The sequence below is a fragment of the Stegostoma tigrinum genome, chromosome 6 (genome assembly GCF_030684315.1).
Source record: "Stegostoma tigrinum isolate sSteTig4 chromosome 6, sSteTig4.hap1, whole genome shotgun sequence".
NCBI classification, from domain to species: Eukaryota; Metazoa; Chordata; class Chondrichthyes; order Orectolobiformes; family Stegostomatidae; genus Stegostoma; species Stegostoma tigrinum.
The window spans coordinates 97831612-97853643 of NC_081359.1; the positions used below are offsets into that span (position 1 = coordinate 97831612).

A 22032-nucleotide genomic window follows, 5' to 3' on the forward strand; every position below is an offset into this window, starting at 1 on the left:
TGAAGGGTTAGAAAGGGTGTAAATGGTTTCAGCAGGACAGGGGAACACTGTACTGAAAAATTAGTGAAGTGCATTAGGCTTTCAATACCCAGAAAAACACAAACAGATAACTACTCAGCACCAAAAGTCCAGTCAGGATGCTAATGAAATCACGTGGCATCTTCCTTATCTGTAACAACAAAGTGTGGAGCTGGATGAACACAGCAGGCCAAGCAGTATCTTAGGATCACAAAAGCTGACGTTTCGGGCATAGACCCTTTGTCAGAAATGGGGATGGGGAGAGGGTTCTGAACTAAATAGGGAGAGATGGGGAGGCGGATCAAAGATGGATAGAAGAGATGATAGATGGAGAGGAGTGAGACAAGCTAAAGGTGCGGGGATGGAGCCAGTAAAGGTGAGTGGAGGTGGGGAGAGAGGGAGGGGATAGGTCAGTCCAGGAAGGACAGGCAGGTCAAGGAGGTGGGATGAGATTAGTAGGTAGGAAATGGAGGTGTGGCTTGAGGTGGGAGGAGGGGATAGGTGAGAGGAAGAACAGGTTAGAGAGGTGGGGACGAGCTGGGCTGGTTTTGGAACTTAGTGGGGGGAGGGGAGATTTTGAAGCTTGTGAAATCCACATTGATACCATTGGGCTGCAGGGTTCCCAGGCGGAATGTGAGTTGCTGTTCCTGCAACCTTCGGGTGGCATCACTGTGGCACTGCAGGTGGCCCAGGATGGACATGTCGTCTAAGGAATGCAAGGAGGAGTTGAAATGGTTCGCGACTGGAAGGTGCAGTTGTTTATTGCGAACCGAGCACAAGTGCTTTGCAAAGCAGTCCCCAAGCCTCCACTGGTTTTCCCAATGTAGAGGAAGCCACAACAGATACAGCGGATGCAGTATATCATATTGGCAGATGTGCAGGTGAACATCTGCTTGATGTGGAAAGTCATCTTGGGCCCGGGAGGAGGTGTGGGGGCAAGTGTAGCACTTGCTGCAGTTGCAGGGGAAAGTGCCGGGTGTGATGGGGTTGGAGGGGAGTGTGGAGTGCACAAGGGAGTCCTGGAGAGAGTGGTCTCTCCGGAAGGCAGTCAAGGGTGGGGATGGAAAAATGTCTTTGGTGGTGGGGTCGGATTGTAGATGGTGGAAGCGTCAGAGGACGATGTGTTGTATCTGGAGGTTGGTGGGGTGGTATGTGAGGACGAGGGGGATTCTCTTTTGGCAGTTATCGCGGGGACGGGGTGTGAGGGATGAGTTACGGGAAATGCAGGAGACATGGTCGAGGGCGTTCTCAACCACTGCAGGGACAAATTTGCGGTCCTTGAAGAACGAGGACATCTGGGATGTACGGCAGTGCAATGCCTCATACTGGGAGCAGATGCGGCGTAGGCAAAGGAATTGGGAATAGGGGATGGAATTTTTGCTGGGAGGTGGTGTATTCTAGGTATCTGTGGGAGTCGGTGGGCTTGAAATGGATCTCAGTTTCCAGGTGGTTGCCTGAGATGGAGACAGAGGGGTCCAGGAAGGTGAGGGATGTGTTGGAGATGGTCCAGATGAACTTGAGGCTGGGGTGGAAGGTGCTGAACTCTTGCAACTCTTCCTTCACACCCTGTCCCCACAATAACCGCAAAAGAGAATCCCCCTAGTCCTCACATACCACCCCACTAACCTCCGGATACAACGCATCATCCTCTGACACTTCCGCCATCTACAATCCGACCCCACCACCAAAGACATGCTTCCATCCCCACCCTTGTCTGCCTTCCAGACAGACCACTCTCTCCGGGACTCCCTTGTCCGCTCCAGACTGCCCTCCAACCCCACCACACCCAGTACTTTCCCCTGCAACTGCAGGAAGTGCAACACTTGCCCCCACACCTCCTCCCTCACCCACATCCCAGGCCCCAAGATGACTTTCCATATCAAGCAGATGTTCACCTGCACATCTGCCAATGTGGTATACTACATCCGCTGTACCCGTAGTGGCTTCCTCTACATTGGGGAAACCAAGCAGAGGCTTGGGGACTGCTTTGCAAGACACCGACGCTCGGTTCACAATAAAAAACTGCATCACCCAGTCTCGAACCATTTTAACTCCCCCCTCCCATTCTTTAGACGACATGACCATCATGGGCCTCCTGCAGTGCCACAATGATGCCACCCGAAGGTTGCAGGAACAGCAACTCATATTCCGCTTGGGAACCCTGCAGCCCAATGGTATCAATGTGGATTTCACAAGCTTCAAAATCTCCCCTCCCCCCACTGCATCCCAAAACCAGCCCAGCTCGTCCCCACCTCCCTAACCTGTTCTTCCTATCACCTCTGCCCTCCTCCCACCTCAAGCCGCACCTCCATTTCCTACCTACTAACCTCAACCCGCCCCCTTGACCTGTCCGTCCTCCCCGGACACTCCTATCCCATCCCTCCCTATACTCACCTCTACTGGCTCTATCCTCGCCCCTTTAACTTATCTGTGGCCTCTCCACCTATCTTCTCCGCTATCCATCTTCGATTCACCTCCCCCTCTCTCCCTATTTATTTCAGGACCCTCTCCCCATCCCCATTTCTGATGAAGAGTGTAGGCCCGAAACGTCAGCTTTTGTGCTCCTAAGATGCTGCTTGGCCTGCTGTGCTCATCCAGTTCCACACTTTGTTGTCTCAGATTCTCCAGCATCTGCAGTTCCCATTATCTCTTCCACATGTGTATTTCAGATTGTCAGCATCCACATTATTTTACCTTGTTTTAGAATTTTAAAATCTAATGTTTAATAAATATTTGATGACAGCAGTAGGAAAGAATATTTCAAATTATAATTTAAATTCTTTTCCAACAATTTAAGGTAATATAAGAGAATGTTAGTCTCATCTACATTTACTGTGTAGTTTGAAATAGTTTAACCTCAATTACATAAATTAACACTACTTTTGTAAAATTCAAGATTTGAAACTGCAAATTTCCCCATTAACTATTTAATTCAATGAGAATATGCTCCTTGAATGACACACATCCAAAGGCTGCACTACTAACATTGGACTTTCTGGTACAATTCAACTTGCGCACAGGAGCCTCATGGTCTTGTTGGTTACATGGGATCTGAACACACCACACACTAATAGTGTGAGATAACAAGGTGTAGAGCTGGATGAACACAACAAGCCAAGCAGCATCTTAGGAGCAGGAAGGTTGACATTTCGGGCCTAGACCCTTCATCTGCATTTCTGATCAGCTTTTCCCTTGCTGTAGCACAGTTGTTATTTGATAGCAATATTATGCCTTTTATCTTGAACCCAACAACATACTTCATTCTTTTTGCAAGACTCGTTTCTGTTCACCACGCTGGTTTACTGTGTGCCTTTAGCTCCCACATATCAGGCTTGCTCGGAAGGAGCTCAAAAGTGGACTGAGGAGAGCCAGAAGGGTGCACAAAAAAGGCTTGGCAGGAAGGATTAGGGAGAACCTGAAGGCATTTTACTCATATGTGAGGAATAAGAGAATGATCAGGGAGAAGGTAGGGCCAATTAGGGATAGCGTAGAGAACTTGAGCGTGGAGTCTGAGCAGATAGGGAGGCCCTAAATGAGTTTATTGCTTCAGTTTTCACTAAGGAAAGGGACCTTGTTGTGAATGAGAACTTTGAGGAGCAGGAAAACAGGATTGAACAGATCAAGATTGAGGAAGTTGATGTGCTGGAAATTTTGGCAAACATTAAGATTGATAAGTCCCCAGGGCCAGACCAGATTTATCCTAGGTTGCTCCAAGAAGCGAGAAAGGAGGTTGCTAAGCTGCTGGCGAAGATCTTTGCTTCCTCACTCTCCACGTGAGTCGTACCGGAAGATTGGAGGGAGGCAAATGTTGTTCCTCTTTTCAAGAAAGGGAATAGGGAAATCCCTGGAAATTACAGACCAGTCAGTCTTACGTCTGTGGTCAGCAAGGTTTTGGAAAGAATTCCGAGGGATAGGATTTATGACTATTTGGAAAAGCATAGCGTGATTAAAGGAAGTCAGCATGGCATTGAGAGGGGCAGGTCATGCCTTACAAATCTTATTGAGTTCTTTGAGGAAGTCACGAGACAGGTTGATGAGGGTCGAGCAGTGGATGTGGTATACGTGGAGTTCAGCAAGGCATTTGATAAGGTTCCCCTATGGCAGGCTCAGTCATAAAGTCAAGAAGTATGGGACACAGGGTGATTTGACTGTCTGGATTCAGAATTGGTTGGCTGACAGGAGGCAGAGTGTGGTTGCAGATGGTAAGTATTCTGCCTGGAAGTCAGTGCTGAGTGGTGTCCCACAGGGCTCTGTTCTTGGGCCTCTGCTCTTTGTAGTTTTTGTAAATGACTTGGATGAGGAGGTTGAGGGGTGGGTTAGTATGTTTGCTGATGACACAAAGGTTGAAGGTGCCGTTGATAGCATCGAGGGCTATTGCAGGCTTCAGCGAGACATTTACAGAATGCAGAGCTGGGCTGAGAAATGGCAGATGGAGTTCAACCTGGATAAATCCGAGGTGATGCATTTTGGAAGGTCGAACTTAAATGCTGAATATAGGGTTAAAGGAAGGATTTTCGGCAATGTGGAGGAATAGCGGGATCTTGGTGTTCAAGTGCAGAGCTCCCTCCAAGTTGCCACCCAGGTGGATAACGTTGTTAAGAAAGCATATGGTGTTTTGGCTTTCAATAACAGGGGGATTGAGTTTAAGAGCCGCGAGGTTATGCTGCAGCTCTACAAAACCCTGGTGAGATCACACTTGGAATATTGCATCCATTTCTGGTCGCCCTATTGTAGGAATGATGTGGAGGCTTTAGAGAGGGTGCAAAGGAGGTTTACCAGGATGCTGCCTGGACTGGAGGGCTTGTCTTACGAGGAGAGGTTGACTGAGCTCGGACTTTTCTCTCTGGAGAGGAGGAGGAACAGAGGTGACCTGATTGAGGTGTACAAGGTAATGAGAGGCATGGATAGAGTCGACAGCCAGAGGCTTTTCCCCAGGGTAGGATTGACTGCCACGGGGGGTCATAGTTTTAAGGTGTTAGGAGGAAGGTATAGAGGAGACGTCAGAGGGAGGTTCTTCACCCACAGAGTTGTGAGTGCATGGAATGGTTTACCAGTGGTAGTCGTGGAAGCGGAGTCATTAATGACAGTTAAGCGACTGCTGGGCATGCACATGGACAGGAGTGAATTGAGGGGAATGTAGGTCAGGTTATTTTATTTTTGGATTAGGATTATTCCACGGCACAACATCGTGGGCCGAAGGGCCTGTACTGTGCTGTACTTTTCTATGTTCAATGTTCTATCTTCTTGGCAAGATGACCTTTCTCACTTGGTAGATCCCATGTGCAACTCATATGATAAATCTAATTGCAAAATATATATCTGGGCAGAAAAATGGGAGTAATCAAATAGTGTCAAGAATCACCTTTAATCGAAGTTTTAAATTGTCTGTTAAACAAAATATTTTATGTTTGCTACCATATCTCAAGTGCAGTACTATCATTCAACTTTTGATTGAATGACTAGCTACTTGCAGCTTCACGCCAAATTAAGTCTTTTTTTTACTAATTTGTTTTTAAAAATTGTCAACTTGTAACATATGTACACAAACTCAGTGCATCATCTGCTTCTCTATGAAATGAAATTCATAGCCTCCTTTGAGGTCCAGTTTGTGTTTGCAGCTCATTGTTGCAACAAATGACAATAGATGCATACTTTTTACAGATGTGGTTTAATCCAACATCCCAGGGCCTGGACTCAACAAGAGTGGACTGTACGCAGCAAGGTAAGTTAGATATGCCAATAACAACCATTTTCTTTAAGATACTCAAAGGATTGATATCCCAAAGGACACTCCACAGTCCAAAGATGTGCAGGCTAGGTGGTGGTCATACTAAATCGCCCATAGTGCTCAGGGATATGTAGCTTAGGTGGGTTATAGGTGGATGGGTTTAGGTGGGATGCTCTGAGGGCCGGTGTGGACTTGTTGGGCCAAAGGGCCTGTTTCCACACTGTGGGGATTCTATGACTGCAATGTATAATTCAATAATTTATGTTCTTGATATTGGTATCAACTCACAAACATACAACCAAACAATTTGTGTTTATAGGGACCGTTTGATGGAATAAAAATGTCCTAAGCACTTCATGGAATAATTATAAGACAAAAACTATGACATAAAGCCATGATTGGACTTGATTTAAAAAAAAGGTTGAACATTTAAGTTTTAAAAGTGTGCTTTAAAAGAAGAAAGTAAGGTAGAGTGGTGGAAAGGCATAGAAATGGTAATTTAAGGTTCAGGCATTTAAAGAAGTGGCCTCCAACTAGTAAAGCAATTAAAATCAGGAATGATCAAGAAACTAGTTTTAGAGGACCACATATCATAGGGATGAGTGTGACTGTATGAGTTTACAGAGATAGCTGGCGGCCATGGGAAGATTTGAAGGTGATGGTGAAAACTTTAATGATCTGTTTCCACTGCCCTTTTAGCCTCCCTAAATCTCTCCCTTGAAGTCAAAGCAATACATATTCATGGATTGCCCCTGATACTGTTATCTAATGTGGTCTTGTTAGTTTCATCCTTTCAATTACAGACATGGCCATCTCTGATCATTTCATTATAACATTCGTTACCCTTCTATTCAAAAAAGTCAACACTGGACCCTATCATCCTAGCAAACTGACACTATCGTCAACTTTCCTCTCCAAAGTTGTTGAACCTGCTGTCACCGCCCAAGTTCACATATACCCTTCTGTGGCTTTATGTTTAAATTCCTCCAATCAGATTTCCACCTGTGCCATATACTAAACTCTTGTCACAGATAGCATTCTGAGGCTATGCTGAAGCTTCCCTCCTGATCCTGTCTGCAGTCTTTGACACGGTTGACCAAATAACCTCCAAGTGGGACTGCACTCGCTTGGTTTCATTTTCATCTAATGAGAACAACACCTGTGCTGTCTATCAAGGATCTTCTAACATGCTCCCTTTCAGTGACATCATTCAAAATCATTTTAAGTACATGATCAACATTCAGCTCGGCACCATTACTGGCAGTGGAGTCCTGCAAATGTTGACAAATCATCAGATTGTTTATTGATATTCTGTACTGGACGCCTAGAAATTTCTCCTGTAGGCTAATGGAAAGACTGAAGTCACAGTTTCTTGCCCACACTCCATTTTCCATTCCTTCGTTAGAAACAGAGAATATAGGAGCAGGAATAAGTCATTTGCCATTCAAGCCTGTTCGAACACTCAACATGATTGATCAAGGCTGACCATTCAATTTAGTACTGTTCTCATTTAATCCAACAAACTACATCTACAATTGCAACAAGGCATCCCTGCTCCTGTACTCAAATCCTCTCAGTAGTTTGACGGATATAAAAACTCACCGGACTACAATTCATTGCTATCTCTCTGCCTCACTTCTTAAATAAAGGAGTTACATTTGCTACCCTCAAATCCATAGGAGCCTATCTGAAGTCTATAGAATTGTGGATGATGACCACCAGCGCATTTGTTAGTTCTAGGACACATAAGTAGTCTGAGATGAAGCTCATCAGGCCCGGGAATTTTTCTGGCTTCACTGCCATCAGTTTCTGCAATAAATTGCCACGCACAGAAAAATCTACATGTCTGCATTTGCTACAGAAGTGGATAACCTCACATTATCCACATCATATTGCATCTTACATGTATTTGCTCAGTTAACTAGTTCAAATCACAATCTTCACGGCATTCTCTACACAGCATACCCTCCCACCCAGCTTTGTGTTAACTACAAAATTTGAGATATTACATTCAGTTCCCTCATCTAAATTATTAATATACATTGTGAATAGCTGGGGCCCAAACACCGACCCCTGTGGTACCCTACCACTTGGTAAAAGGCCCGTTCATTCCTACTGTTTCCTGTCTGCCAACCTGTTCTCAATCCATTCCAGTACATTACCTCCAATATGTGGGACCTTACTGAAAATCTTCTCAAATCCCAAGTAATCCACATCCACTGGCCCTACTTTATCTACTCCATGAATTATATCCCCAAGCCATTTTAGCAGATTTGGCAAGTATGGCTTCCCTTTTGTAAATCCATGCTGACTCTGCCCTACCTTGTCACTATCTTCTCAGTGCTCTGCAATTACATCTTTTATAAAAGACTCTACCATTTTCAAATTAACCTGTTCATAATCTGTTGTTTTCTCTCTGCCTTCCTTCCTAAATAATGGAGATATATTAGCTCCCCTCCAATCCATAGGAACTGATCTAGAGTCTATAGAATTGAGTAGTCTGGGATGAAGTTCATAGGCTTGGGAATTTATCTACCTTTAATACGATTAGCTTACCCAACCCATTTCCCAATTAATTTCTTTACTCTCAGTCTTTCACAACCTTGGCTCACATTTGACCCTGTGACACACTGCCAACACCACCAGTAACATCATCACTAAAATCAACTATTTCCACTAATTTAACACCTGACTTTGCATCTATTACAGCTCATCTGCTGTTGATACTCTATTCCTATCTTTGTTACTTCCAGACTCTAAGCTCCTGAACTGTCTCCCATGTTATACCATCCATAAACATGAGGTGTGCTAAAATCTGTCCCTGCACACAATTTTTGTTCAGCTATCATCCATATGCCCACTGATTTGAACAGGCCATCACATACACAACTAACCTTAAATATAAAAAAGACATTCTCCAATTAGTTTTTTTTAAGAACTTGCATTTTCTGTACATCTTCCATGAGGACTAGATGAGCAGAGAGATTTCGGTGTCCATGTACACAGATCCTTGAAAGTTGCCACCCAGGTTGACAGGGCTGTTAAGAAGGCATACAGTGTTTTAGCTTTTATTAATAGAGGGATCGAGTTCCAGAACCAAGAGGTTATGGTGAAGCTGTACAAAACTCTGGTGCGGCCGCACTTGGAGTATTGTGTACAGTTCTGGTCACCGCATTATAAGAAGGATGTGGAAGCTTTGGAAAGGGTGCAGAGGAGATTTACTAGGATGTTGCCTGGTATGGAGGGAAGGTCTTAGGAGGAAAGGCTGAGGGACTTGAGGCTGTTTTCGTTAGAGAGAAGAAGGTTGAGAGGTGACTTAATTGAGACATATAAAATAATCAGAGGGTTAGATAGGGTGGATAGGAAGAGCCTTTTTCCTAGGATGGTGACAGCGAGCATGAGGGGGCATAGCTTTAAATTGAGGGGTGAAAGATATAGGACAGATGTCAGAAGTGGTTTCTTTACTCAGAGAGTAGTAAGGGAATGGAACGCTTTGCCTGCAACGGTAGTAGATTCGCCAACTTTAAGTACATTTAAGTCATCACTGGACAAGCATATGGACGTACATGGAATAGTGTAGGTTAGATGGGCTTCAGATTGGTATGACAGGTCGGCACAACAGAGGGCCGAAGGGCCTGTACTATGCTGTAATGTTCTATGACATCAGCAGCTCTCAAAATGTCTTACAGACAAGTAGTACAATTGATACTGTTTCAAAAGTAATAACGTGGAAAACAGCAGATAATTTGCATGGAACGTGATCCAGCAAACAACAAATAAGCAGTTTTTTGGTAATGTTGATCGCAAGATAAATAGGATACCAAATTAACCCCCATTCTCTTCTTCAAAATTGAACCCTGGGATCTTTAACATCCATGAGAAAGGTAAGGCAAGTCTCAATTTAACACTGCACCTGAAATACGACATCTGACAGCACAACACTCCCTCAGTGCTTCACACCACTTCACAGCTTTGTTGCACTCAAGTTGTCAGGCATTACTGAAATGCACAAGTCTTGAATTCAGATAGAGAGGGTGTCCAACTGAGCCACAGCTGACAACTTTGAAAAGTTGTGGTTTCTTGTTCAATACAGTCATGAATATTTTTACACATAGGAAACAACTTCATCTAAAAAGATGCATGATTTTTCACATCAGTATTTGTGAAAACACCATGCCACTTTATGACAAATACTCTCAATTAAGGAATTACCATAATGAATAAAGTTCCCCTTCTCGATATTTAAAGAACAAAGAGTGCTCTCAACATTTCTTACAGTTCTCATGGAAACAGAACTATTCAACAAAAAAAGAACTTTAGTACATATCACACACTTTAGATGCAGACAGAAAAGAGCAATGGTTACGCTTTCAGATTTGCTGTTGATTGTGTGCATAGTGAAGAAACAGCAGAATCAATTTTCCAACACCTCTAAAACCCAACAACATTTGACAGACAGCATATTGCAATGTATCAGACAATAAACGTCAACTATCTCACCCTTTAGTCTACTTCATCCAATGGCCAGCCTGGCTGAATGACAACAGTACATGAAGTATTAAATAATTACAGACTACAGGAAATAAGTCAACAGGTCTCTGGCATTTTGCTGATATTTCCAAACATTAAAAGCAACTTGTTGGAAGATCACTGTAATAAACTACAAAGCTCAAGACCCCCCTCCACTACAAAGGCTTAAAAGAATTATCTCAGATTCGAGTCCCGGATAATCATGGAGAAGGGTGAGAACGGCTGGTTCAAAAGAATACTATCATTTAAAACTAAAACACGTCTGTCAAATTAGGGGAGCCAATTGCAAAACCAGTCAAAGACTAAGCAGAAAATGCTTAGTCGGGAATTGAAAGATGACGTTTGATTTGGGTCCCTTCTACAAATCTTTCATGAGTCAAAGGACTCACCACAACATTACGTCTTTTCGAAGCCGGACAACTTGTTCTATATTTCCACTTTATTTCGAATCGCTAGTATGATGCTCCCTTTTTTATATCAAAAGTAAGACTTTTCCGAAAATCAGACTCTGCAGGGTTTACAAAAATTCCGGTTTGACAAAGCTTGTCATGACCTTTTCTCCTTACCTGAAAAATCCTACTTAAGTTAGTTATATATTTGGCTTTTTCACTTGGTTCTCGAGTAAAAGCCTTTTTTAAACAATCCAAAAACGAAAACGAGAAGAATTCATAGAAGAAACAAGTGACGAAAAATACATTTGGTTTAAGAAAACGTTGGTCGAGGAGTCGATGCTTCTCCAGACACTGATCGTAGGTGTGGCTGGAAACTAAAGAATTCAACCAACAAGGATTAACAAACTCTGCAAAGTGCAGCCAAACTCCGGCTTGCAAGTGGAGGCAGAAAACGTGGATCTCTTCTAAACACAAAAATAAACTCCACAGAAGTCCTGGCTAGGGTGGTGGAGGGAAAAAGATCCAGAGAATCACGGCCTTTTCCCAGCCTGGAGCCTGAATTCAACAACCCAACCGAACCCAACCCTTCCTTCCCGTCTTCCAAAATAAAGTATAACCGGAGCGGTCCGGGGTAAACAATGATCTCGGGAGTGGGGGGGAAATCCACAAACAAGTTTAAATAAATACCAGTATCAGTGGGGATCACTCCGAAACAGAGCTTGTTGGAGGGCAGGGAAGGGGGTAGTTTCCCCAATGGCCCTGGCTCACTCACCACTGATGGCGGTGGATCTTTTTCCCCACTGGAATAATCAACCCTTCTCCCGGTTTCCCGACTCTTCCCGCTTCAGCGGCGGAGCGGCTCCATCGACAGAGCGTTCAGGTCCTAGATAATCTTTTAATACGCCCGAGCCCGGGGGCGCGGGTGACGATGAAAGCGGAGTGGACGCCTATTTTCGATATCACAAGATCAGACGATAAAATCGGCCTGTCGTGCCTCAGATCGATACCGAAGTGAGCGACCGCATCAACCAGAAAAGAGGGAAACAGAGCATGCGTGGGCGTTCGGCCGGCAAGCAAACCACAATCGGAGGAACGTGCGCATGCGTGGCAGCCCGCCTGCGCCGGCAACGAGAATAGTGCGCGTGCGTACTCCGTCCTGCCGGCCAGCGAACTTCTGAGACTGGGCAGTGTGGGGAATGGGGGCGGCGGCGGGGGCAGGGATCGAAGAGAGCGGGCGCGTGAGCCAACGGCCGGTAGACGGCGACCCAGTGCGCTTCCAGAGTCAGCACCACGCCCCAGGCGGGTAAGGCATTTCCTCTTGACCAGCCCAGTCACAATCCTTGCACAGTGAACTGCTTAGATTTCATCTGTGCCTTGTTCAGCTTGCTTCTCCGCAGTTTAAAGGAGCTTTCCATTTGGGTATAAAATATACTTCAGCGATGGCATATTTATCAGAATGGTGCTGGGGATGAGGGACTTGAGCTGGTTGGAGAAATTGACGAATTATAAAGGCGATCGGATTTGGCAGAAGGACTCTTATGGTGTGCAGATAGTGTCCCTACCTCTGAGCCAGGAGACTTGGGTTCAAGTCCCACCTGCTCTAAAGTACATCATAACATTTTTAAACAGGCTGTTTAGAAAATACCACCACACACTTTACAATAAGCACCAAGATGTAGTTTGGATGGTGGTGAGCCCGTCAGATTCATGCACGTTCGGTTTCTGTGCACGGTTGCACATTATCCTCAAGATGGGTGCAATGTTGAAGAAATTATTACACGTCTCCCATGTGGAATGTGCCTTTGCCTTGTAGGTCTGGACAGCAATGCAGTGGTTTTTGACAACGTTTATCCCTGTGCCTGTAGGTCCATCAACTCAGTGAAAGTCACCCTTTAGTATGCCTGAAAATTGTTGCCTTCCAAGTAAGGAGTTGACCAAGTGTTGTGAACTGGTGCACTCCAAGGTTCAAAACTAGGTGCTGAGGGATGTACTAAAGCTTGGGGAAGCTGTGGCCCAAACAGCAATAGGGAAAGACCATTACGTAGGATTTTTCTGCCAAAGTATGACAAGGGTCCATTCAGTTGTCAGACCCCGTCAGTGCCTCAAAATGAACATAGTTTCCTGAAAATGTAGAAAATGCTTTTTTGCAAATACAGAGAAACTCTGAGAAATTCAAAATTCCAATGTTTTGGTATTACAATGTTTTACTTTTTTGACTATGCTGAAGTGATGAGAAACATTCCATGTACTTTTGGATGAGTTTTATGAATAAAATATATTCTTGACGTTAAAGAAAAGATTTCAAGCGCAGGAGAAAGGGAGGTAAACAACATCCACATGGACCGGGAGAAGATCTTCAACAGGGTATCACACACTGGAATGATGGACATGCTGTCTAAAATGAACCTTGACGATGGAATTTGGAGTTGAATCCAACTGCTCTGCACCAACATCAGTAGTGCCACCTCAATCATTTCTTGATTAGATCTACCTTCTCCCTGCTGCCTTGTTTATAGACCATTTTGTTGAGTCCATCAGGAAGGATGTGAGCCTGACAGGGATGACTATTCTGGGCAGTTGAAGCCTGAAAGCCTCACTGCACATGAGTCGCATAGCTATTTTCTGTTCCAATCTCCTGTCAGACTCATAAGTATCTGTGGCCAGTTCAAAGATAAATCAAGGAGAGAATGAAGCTACGTTCTTCGGGAACTGGGTTGACCACTCTTGTATCACTTCACTGTCAGCTTGGATTATCTGGGGTGCTGCGAATATGATTTAGATGGCATGCGCTAAAACCTGGGAGGAAAATATCACCAACATGAGGCACAAACTAGATAAGTGGGAGCACTACTCCCTCTCCATTGTGAGTGAAAAAAAACTGGTCATCAGATGTGAAGCAATCTTGGAGTTGCATAGCACAGATCTGGCCTATTCCCAGAGAATATGCCCCAACAATCACCCTAGCCATCTTTCACTTCATCTGGAGACCAAAGAGGTATCATCCCCACAGGGACACCATGTACCATTTCCTGAATAAGGGTGTGAAGAATGTATCCAGCGTTGTCTTTATCCTGTCTGCAGCTGCACAGGCTGTGCATAGACTGGGCGTCCATGCATCAAATGTCACTATGCACTGAGGTTCTACTTATCCTCACTATTGCGAATTATAAATCAGGTATTGTTAGAACATAGAACAATACAGCGCAGAACAGGCCCTTCGGCCCTCGATGTTGCGCCGACCTGTGAATTAATCTAAGCCCCTCCCCCTACACTATCCCATCATTATCCATATGCTTATCCAAGGACTGTTTAAATGCCCCTAATGTGGCTGAGTTAACTACATTGGCAGGCAGGGCGTCCCACGCCCTTACCACTCTCTCAGTAAAGAACCTGCCTCTGACATCTGTCTTAAATCTATCACCCCTCAATTTGTAGCTATGCCCCCCTGTACAAGCTGAAGTCATCATCCTTGGAAAAAGACTCTCACTGTCCACCTTATCTAACCCTCTGATCATCTTGTATGTCTCTATATTGTTGCTGTGAAAATAGTTGGACCATGCAGTATCACTTATCCCTTATGGAAAAACTTGCAAAGACAAATGCCTTTGAACACAAGATAACAAAGTGTGAAGCTGGATGAACACAGCAGGCCAAGCAGCATCTTAGGAGCACAAAAGCTGACGTTTCGGACCTAGACCCTTCATCAGAGAGGGGGATGGGGAGAGGGTTCTGAAATAAATAGGGACAGAGGGGGAGGCGGACCAAAGATGGGTAGAGGAGAAGATAGGTGGAGAGGAGAGTATAGGTAGGGAGGGGAAAGGTCAGTCCGGGGAGGACGGACAGGTCAAGGGGGGGGGGCGGGATGAGGTTAGTAGGTAGGAAATGGGGGTGCGGCTTGAGGTGGGAGGAGAGGATAGGTGAGCGGAAAAACAGGTTAGGGAGGCGGGGACGAGTTGGGCTGGTTTTGGAATGCAGTGGTGGGAGGGGACGAGCTGGGCTGGTTTTGGGATGCAGTGGGGGGGGAGGGGAGATTTTGAAGCTGGTGAAATCCACATTGATACCATTGGGCTGCAGGGTTCCCAAGCGGAATATGAGTTGCTGTTCCTGCAACGTACGGGTGGCATCATTGTGGCACTGCAGGAGGCCCATGATGGACATGTCGTCTAAGGAATGGGAGGGGGAGTTAAAATGGTTCGTGACTGTGGGGTGCAGTTGTTTATTGCGAGCCTAGCGGAGGTGTTCTGCATAATGGTCCCCAAGCCTCCGCTTGGTTTCTGTAATGTAGAGGAAGCCACAATGGGTACAGTGGATGCAGTATACTACATTGGCAGATGTGCAGGTGAACATCTGCTTAATATGGAAAGTGATCTTGGGGCCTGAGATGTGGGTGAGAGAGAGGAGGTGTGGGGGCAAGAGTAGCATTTCCTGCGGTTGCAGAGGAAGGTGCCAGGTGTGGTGGGGTTAGAGGGGAGTGTGGAGTGCACAAGGGAGCCTCGGAGAGAGTGGTCTCTCCAGAAGGCAGACAAGGGTGGGGATGGGAAAATGTCTTGGGTGGTGGGGTTGGATTGTAGATGGTGGAAGTGTCGGAGGATGATGCGTTGTATCCAGAGGTTGGTGGGGTGGTATGTGAGGACTAGGGGGATTCTCTTTGGACACAAGTCCGTCAGCCACTGTTCAGCGAGCAATGCCCTTGAGGATGAGGGGAATGGAGAGGGTGGATGTCCCCTGAGTAGCTTATCAAAGACATTTTGCAGAATTCCTCATCACCAAAACTTTCCAACGAGCACAAAGATGTAGCTTGGCTGGTGGTGAGAAAGGCAGTACTCATCAGATCCCTCACGCATGCCCAGTCTTCGCACACAACCCTCAAGATAGGTGTGGTGGTAAAGAGAATATCACATGTCTCATTGTAAAATATGCCTTTGCAAATAATGTCTAGAGAGAGATGTTGAGGTTTGTCTGGAGCAAGTCCAAGATTCAGGATTCTGTACTTTGCTGGCTATTCCCCAGGACAAATATCAATGGCATGTGGATGATCATCGACTCAGTGAAAGACAATGTATGGTGCGTCCAAAACATATTGGTCTTCCCATGCAAAGAGTTCACCTCAACTGAATGTTGCCAACTGGCACATTTCAAGGTCCAGGATGACATGTCAAGACATACTAAAGCTTGGAGCAGCTGCCCAAGGCAGAATGGGAAAAGATGCCATCTAAGTTCTTTCTGTAAAACATAACAAGGATCTGTTGTGTTTTGAGATATCCTCACTAACCTAATGGAAATGGTTTGCCATTACTGTACTTGTCAGTCATGGTTGCCTCATCTACCCCTTCATATGCTTTTTCTTCCTTGGGATGAGTTTCTGCTGTGTCTCCCAAATTATTTCCAAAAACTACACCATTGCTACTCCACAGTTTTCCCTTCTAAGCTCCCTTTCCAATCAATTCCAGCCACCACCTCCTAAATGAGATTGTAATTAACTTTACTCAATTGTAATATTGTAACATCTGACTCCAACTTCTTTCACTCAAACTGCAAGGTGAATTCTATCATATTATTGTCACTGTGCCCTAAGGGTTCCTTCACTTTCAGCTTCCTAATCAAGTCTACCTCATTAAACATCACGAAATCTAGAGTTGTCTGTTCCTTAGTTGACTCTGCCACAAGGTGCTGTGACAAATCTTCCATTAGAAATTCCACAAATTCCTTTTCTTGAGATCTGCTACCAACCTGATTTTTCCAGTCCACATGCATATTGAAATCAAGAAGGAAATTTGAGGCTGGCCTTTACTTGCAGCACCTTTGGACTTTGGCCGTGTTCTTCTCCAGTCCTCACTGCTTTCCTCTGGGCATCAAGGGGTCTCATCAAAACTTGAGTAAATGGGAATCAGGGAAAAACACTTTGCTTGGAGTCATACCTAGCACATAAAAAGATGAGATAATGGGAACTGCAGATGCTGGAGATTCCAAGATAATAAAATGTGAGGCTGGATGAACACAGCAGGCCCAGCAGCATCTCAGGAGCACAAAAGCTGACGTTTCGGGCCTAGACCCTTCATCAGAGAGGGGGATGGGGGGAGGGAACTGGAATAAATAGGGAGAGAGGGGGAGGCGGACCGAAGATGGAGAGTAAAGAAGATAGGTGGAGAGAGTGTAGGTGGGGAGGTAGGGAGGGGATAGGTCAGTCCAGGGAAGACGGACAGGTCAAGGAGGTGGGATGAGGTTAGTAGGTAGCTGGGGGTGCGGCTTGGGGTGGGAGGAAGGGATGGGTGAGAGGAAGAACCGGTTAGGGAGGCAGAGACAGGTTGGACTGGTTTAGGGATGCAGTGGGTGGGGGGGAAGAGCTGGGCTGGTTGTGTGGTGCAGTGGGGGGAGGGGATGAACTGGGCTGGTTTAGGGATGCAGTAGGGGAAGGGGAGATTTTGAAACTGGTGAAGTCCACATTGATACCATTAGGCTGCAGGGTTCCCAGGCGGAATATGAGTTGCTGTTCCTGCAACCTTCGGGTGGCATCATTGTGGCAGTGCAGGAGGCCCATGATGGACATGTCATCAAGAGAATGGGAGGGGGAGTGGAAATGGTTTGCGACTGGGAGGTGCAGTTGTTTGTTGCGAACTGAGCGGAGGTGTTCTGCAAAGCGGTCCCCAAGCCTCCGCTTGGTTTCCCCAATGTAGAGGTACTGCATCCACTGTACCCGGTGCGGCTTCCTCTACATTGGGGAAACCAAGCGGAGACTTGGGGACCGCTTTGCAGAACACCTCCGCTCAGTTCGCAACAAACAACTGCACCTCCCAGTCGCAAACCATTTCCACTCCCCCTCCCATTCTCTTGATGACATGTCCATCATGGGCCTCCTGCACTGCCACAATGATGCCACCCGAAGGTTGCAGGAACAGCAACTCATATTCCGCCTGGGAACCCTGCAGCCATATGGTATCAATGTGGACTTCACCAGTTTCAAAATCTCCCCTTCCCCCACTGCATCCCTAAACCAGCCCAGTTCATCCCCTCCCCCCACTGCACCACACAACCAGCCCAGCTCTTCCCCCCCACCCACTGCATCCCAAAACCAGTCCAACCTGTCTCTGCCTCCCTAACCGGTTCTTCCTCTCACCCATCCCTTCCTCCCACCCCAAGCCGCACCCCCAGCTACCTACTAACCTCATCCCACCTCCTTGACCTGTCCGTCTTCCCTGGACTGACCTATCCCCTCCCTACCTCCCCACCCACACCTTCTCCACCTATCTTCTTTACTCTCCATCTTCGGTCCGCCTCCCCCTCTCTCCCTATTTATTCCAGTTCCCTCCCCCCATCCCCCTCTCTGATGAAGGGTCTAGGCCCGAAACGTCAGCTTTTGTGCTCCTGAGATGCTGCTTGGCCTGCTGTGTTCATCCAGCCTCACATTTTATTATCTTGGAGACTTGGGGACCGCTTTGCAGAACACCTCCGCTCAGTTCGCAACAAACAACTGCACCTCCCAGTCGCAAACCATTTCCACTCCCCCTCCCATTCTCTTGATGACATGTCCATCATGGGCCTCCTGCACTGCCACAATGATGCTACCCGAAGGTTGCAGGAACAGCAACTCATATTCCGCCTGGGAACCCTGCAGCCATATGGTATCAATGTGGACTTCACCAGTTTCAAAATCTCCCCTTCCCCTACTGCATCCCTAAACCAGCCCAGTTCATCCCCTCCCCCCACTGCACCACACAACCAGCCCAGCTCTTCCCCCCCACCCACTGCATCCCAAAACCAGTCCAACCTGTCTCTGCCTCCCTAACCGGTTCTTCCTCTCACCCATCCCTTCCTCCCACCCCAAGCCGCACCCCCAGCTACCTACTAACCTCATCCCACCTCCTTGACCTGTCCGTCTTCCCTGGACTGACCTATCCCCTCCCTACCTCCCCACCTACACTCTCTCCACCTATCTTCTTTACTCTCCATCTTCGGTCCGCCTCCCCCTCTCTCCCTATTTATTCCAGTTCCCTCCCCCCATCCCCCTCTCTGATGAAGGGTCTAGGCCCGAAACGTCAGCTTTTGTGCTCCTGAGATGCTGCTTGGCCTGCTGTGTTCATCCAGCCTCACATTTTATTAACATAAAAAGATGCTTTTGTTTTTTTGGAAATCAGATGTATGAGCTCCAGGACATCTTTACAAGTTCCTCAGGGTAGTGTCCTAGGTTCAACAATCTTCAGCTACTTCATCAATGACCTTCTGTTCATTATAAAGTCAAAGGTGGGATGCTCACCAATGAATGTACAATGTTCAGCACCATTTGCGACTCCTTGGATTCCGAAGCAGTCCATGTTCAAATACACCTGGACAATATCTGGGCTGACAAATGGCAAACAACATTTGTACCAGGCAACTGCCAAACAATGACCTTCTCTAATTACAGACAATTTAAATGTTGTACCTTGACATTCAATATCATACCATCACTGAATCTCCCAGTATCAACGTCCTGGGGTTACCATTGACGAGAAACTCAACTGCACTGGCCAGAATAAGTACATAGAAGTAGCTATAACAGCAGGCCAGACAGCAAGTATTCTGCAGCAGGCAACTCAGTTCCTGACTGCCCAAAGCCTGTCCACCAACTACAAAGCTTATGTCAGAAGTGTAATTGAATACTCCCCATTTGCCTAGATGAGTGCAAGTCCAGAACAAAGCAGAGTGCTTAATTGGCACCCACAAAAATCCACTCTTTCCGTTACCAAAATTCAGTAGTGGCTGTATATTATCTAAAAGATGCACTCTGAAAATTCACCAAGGCTCCTGAGACAACACCTTCTAAATCCACAACCAATACCATCTAGAAAGACAGGAGCAGTAGACATATGGGAACACTGCTACCTGCAAGCTCCCCTCCAAGACATTTATCATCCTGATCTGGAAATATATTGTTGTTCCTTCACTGTGACTGGTTCAAAATCCTGGAATTCCATCTGGAACAGCGTTGTGGGTCAACCTATGGTACGTGGACTGCAGCGGTTCAAGAAGCAGCTCATCACTGCCTTCTCAATGGCAACTTGGGACGATCAATAAATGCTGGCCTAGCCAGTGATAGCCATACCCTGTGATTGAATAAAATAAATAATTAAAGCCATATTTGCCAAATAAACTTTTGAATTTGTTATTGAATTGATAAATGTTTCACTAACTTCACTGTTACGTTCCATACTTCAAATTGCAATCATGATACGTATTCTTGGTTTTTTTCTTACTTTCCGCTTTGCATTCTTTAGGTGGGCACAAAAGAAGCATCTCCTGCTGTTAAATTTGTTACCAAGTATGTGGTTCGGAAACTTATGAATTCATGCTCAGAAGACTTAACTACACTCTTCATCCTGGTTTCTCAGCTGCGTGCAAAACACTTTTGTCTGTGCATTTTAGGGATAAAATCTGTTTTGGTGTCTGATAATCAGTCTCTTTTTTTACACAGTGACTTGATTCAGAATTCCCTCCTTAGCTGCTAGTGGCGTGTTACTGTTCTCACTGCTTCTTTAAAGCCTCAATTCCCCTACTAATATTAATGTCTTTTTTGCATCATAGTGATTAACCAGTTTCTCTTGGGGAATTTTCCTTCACAGTAGCTGTTCAACTCCGTGGAATTTCAGGATGCTAGGTGGTCTTGCAGACTGGGAGGAGTGTGCTGCTACTCAACATTACTGCGAAACAAACTTGGACAAGCGTGCAGTAAGTTATCATCATGGTGAAGCAAACTGGGAAAGTGAACATGTGAGAAGGGCAGCAGCAGTGAAAGATAAAAACCAGCAGCAGACAGCCCTCAGGCTGTTTCTACACTGCATCAAGCAGCAAGTTTTCCTTGAGTGTCACCTAGTAATATTGTTGCTGAGGTATTACAGTACTTTGATGATAATTTAAAGTGGACTGATGGATAGTATTTGGCTGGATTTGATTTATCCTGCTTTTTGTGGACATTACTGAAAAGCTGAGGGAAGTGGCAGACAGAGAGACTCCCTTGAGCCACGAGGCCTTTCAATCTTGATCAGATTTAAGATCCACAGTACTGCCAAATCCAGACAAGTGCTGGACAATTCAATAACTAATTTCTGGAGGAAGCTCCACAAATGCCCATATCCTCGAAGATGGAGGAGCATAGAACTTAAGTTAAAAAGCATTTGCATCCTTCTTCAGTCACAAGTGACGAGTGTGTAATCTATCTCAGACTCTACAAATGGTGTCTTCAGCCAATTCAGTTCACTCTACATGATATCAAAAAACAGCTGAGGACATTGGATACTACAGCTGTGGGCCATGACAAAAGGTCTTCTTCATGGAATGAGGGCTGGCTTAGCAGCATTTTTTGCCCATCCAGAGTCAACCACATTGCTGTGGGTCTGGAGTCACAAGTAGGTCAGACCAGTTAAGGATGGCATATTTCATTCCCCAAAGAACATTAGAGAACTGGATTTTTTAAAAAAAATGTAATCAACAACAGCTTTTTCGTTGCCTTTAGGCGAACCATTAATTCCAGAATTTTATTGAATTGAATTTCATCATTTGCCATGGTGGTATTTGAACGCATTTATCCAGAAAATTAGCTGACATGAGATTACTATCCAATGAATGACATTTCACAATCTCCTCTGAAGACATGCACTCCAGAACTAGCTGCGCATCTGGTCAAGATATTCCAGTGTCGTTTCAATATTGGCATCTGTCTGACAAGGTGGAATATCACTCATTGATGTCTAGTCCCCAAATCTAACTGGGCAGTTATCACCCCAATAGTCTATTCTCAATCATCAAACTGATGGAAGAGGTTGCCAACAGTGTTATCAACTGACACTTATTCAACAACAATCAGCTCGAAGATGCCTTGTTTGGGTTCTACAAGGCCTATGCAGCTCCTGACCTTGGTCTTGGTCTAAGCATGGATGACAGAACTGAACTCCAGAGGTGGGAGGTGAGTGTGACTACCCTTGACAAACAAGTCTGCATTTGACCGAGTATGGCAAAAAGAAGCCCTAGAGAAACAAGACTGAATGGGAATCAGCGGGAAAGCTCTCCATTGGTTGGCATCATTCCTAGAACTAAAAAAGATAGTTCCAGTCAATCATCTCAGCTCATGGTCATCACTGCAGGAGTTCCTCAGGATAACCTTTTAAATCTCTTAGACTGTTCCTCAGGCTAGTTCCTGGCCCAAATGTTTTTAGCTGACAATTGCTGTGGCAATGACAATGGCCTGCCTCAATGGAGAGCGTGCCTGATTGTTAAATATTATTGGCTACAAAGTATCCAGAAAAGATAAGAAAGGAAGAGCGGTGGTGTTTTTGGTTCGGGAGAGCATTGCAGTATTTGCTGGAGAGAATGATTCAGAGGATTCCAGGTCAG

At 45.6% G+C, this 22032-nt stretch overlaps 1 protein-coding gene across 2 annotated transcripts in view; it reads right to left on the minus strand.

Annotated features, from left to right (window-relative positions):
- cyfip1 (cytoplasmic FMR1 interacting protein 1) overlaps positions 1-11701 on the minus strand; it is a 186666-nt gene extending 174965 nt beyond the window's left edge. For both annotated transcript variants that reach the window (XM_048532857.2, XM_048532858.2), the window contains exon 1: positions 11441-11701. The gene's annotated coding sequence lies outside the window, so the exon portion shown is untranslated. The remainder of the gene's footprint in view (positions 1-11440) is intronic.
- Between the last annotated feature and the right edge of the window lie 10331 nt (positions 11702-22032).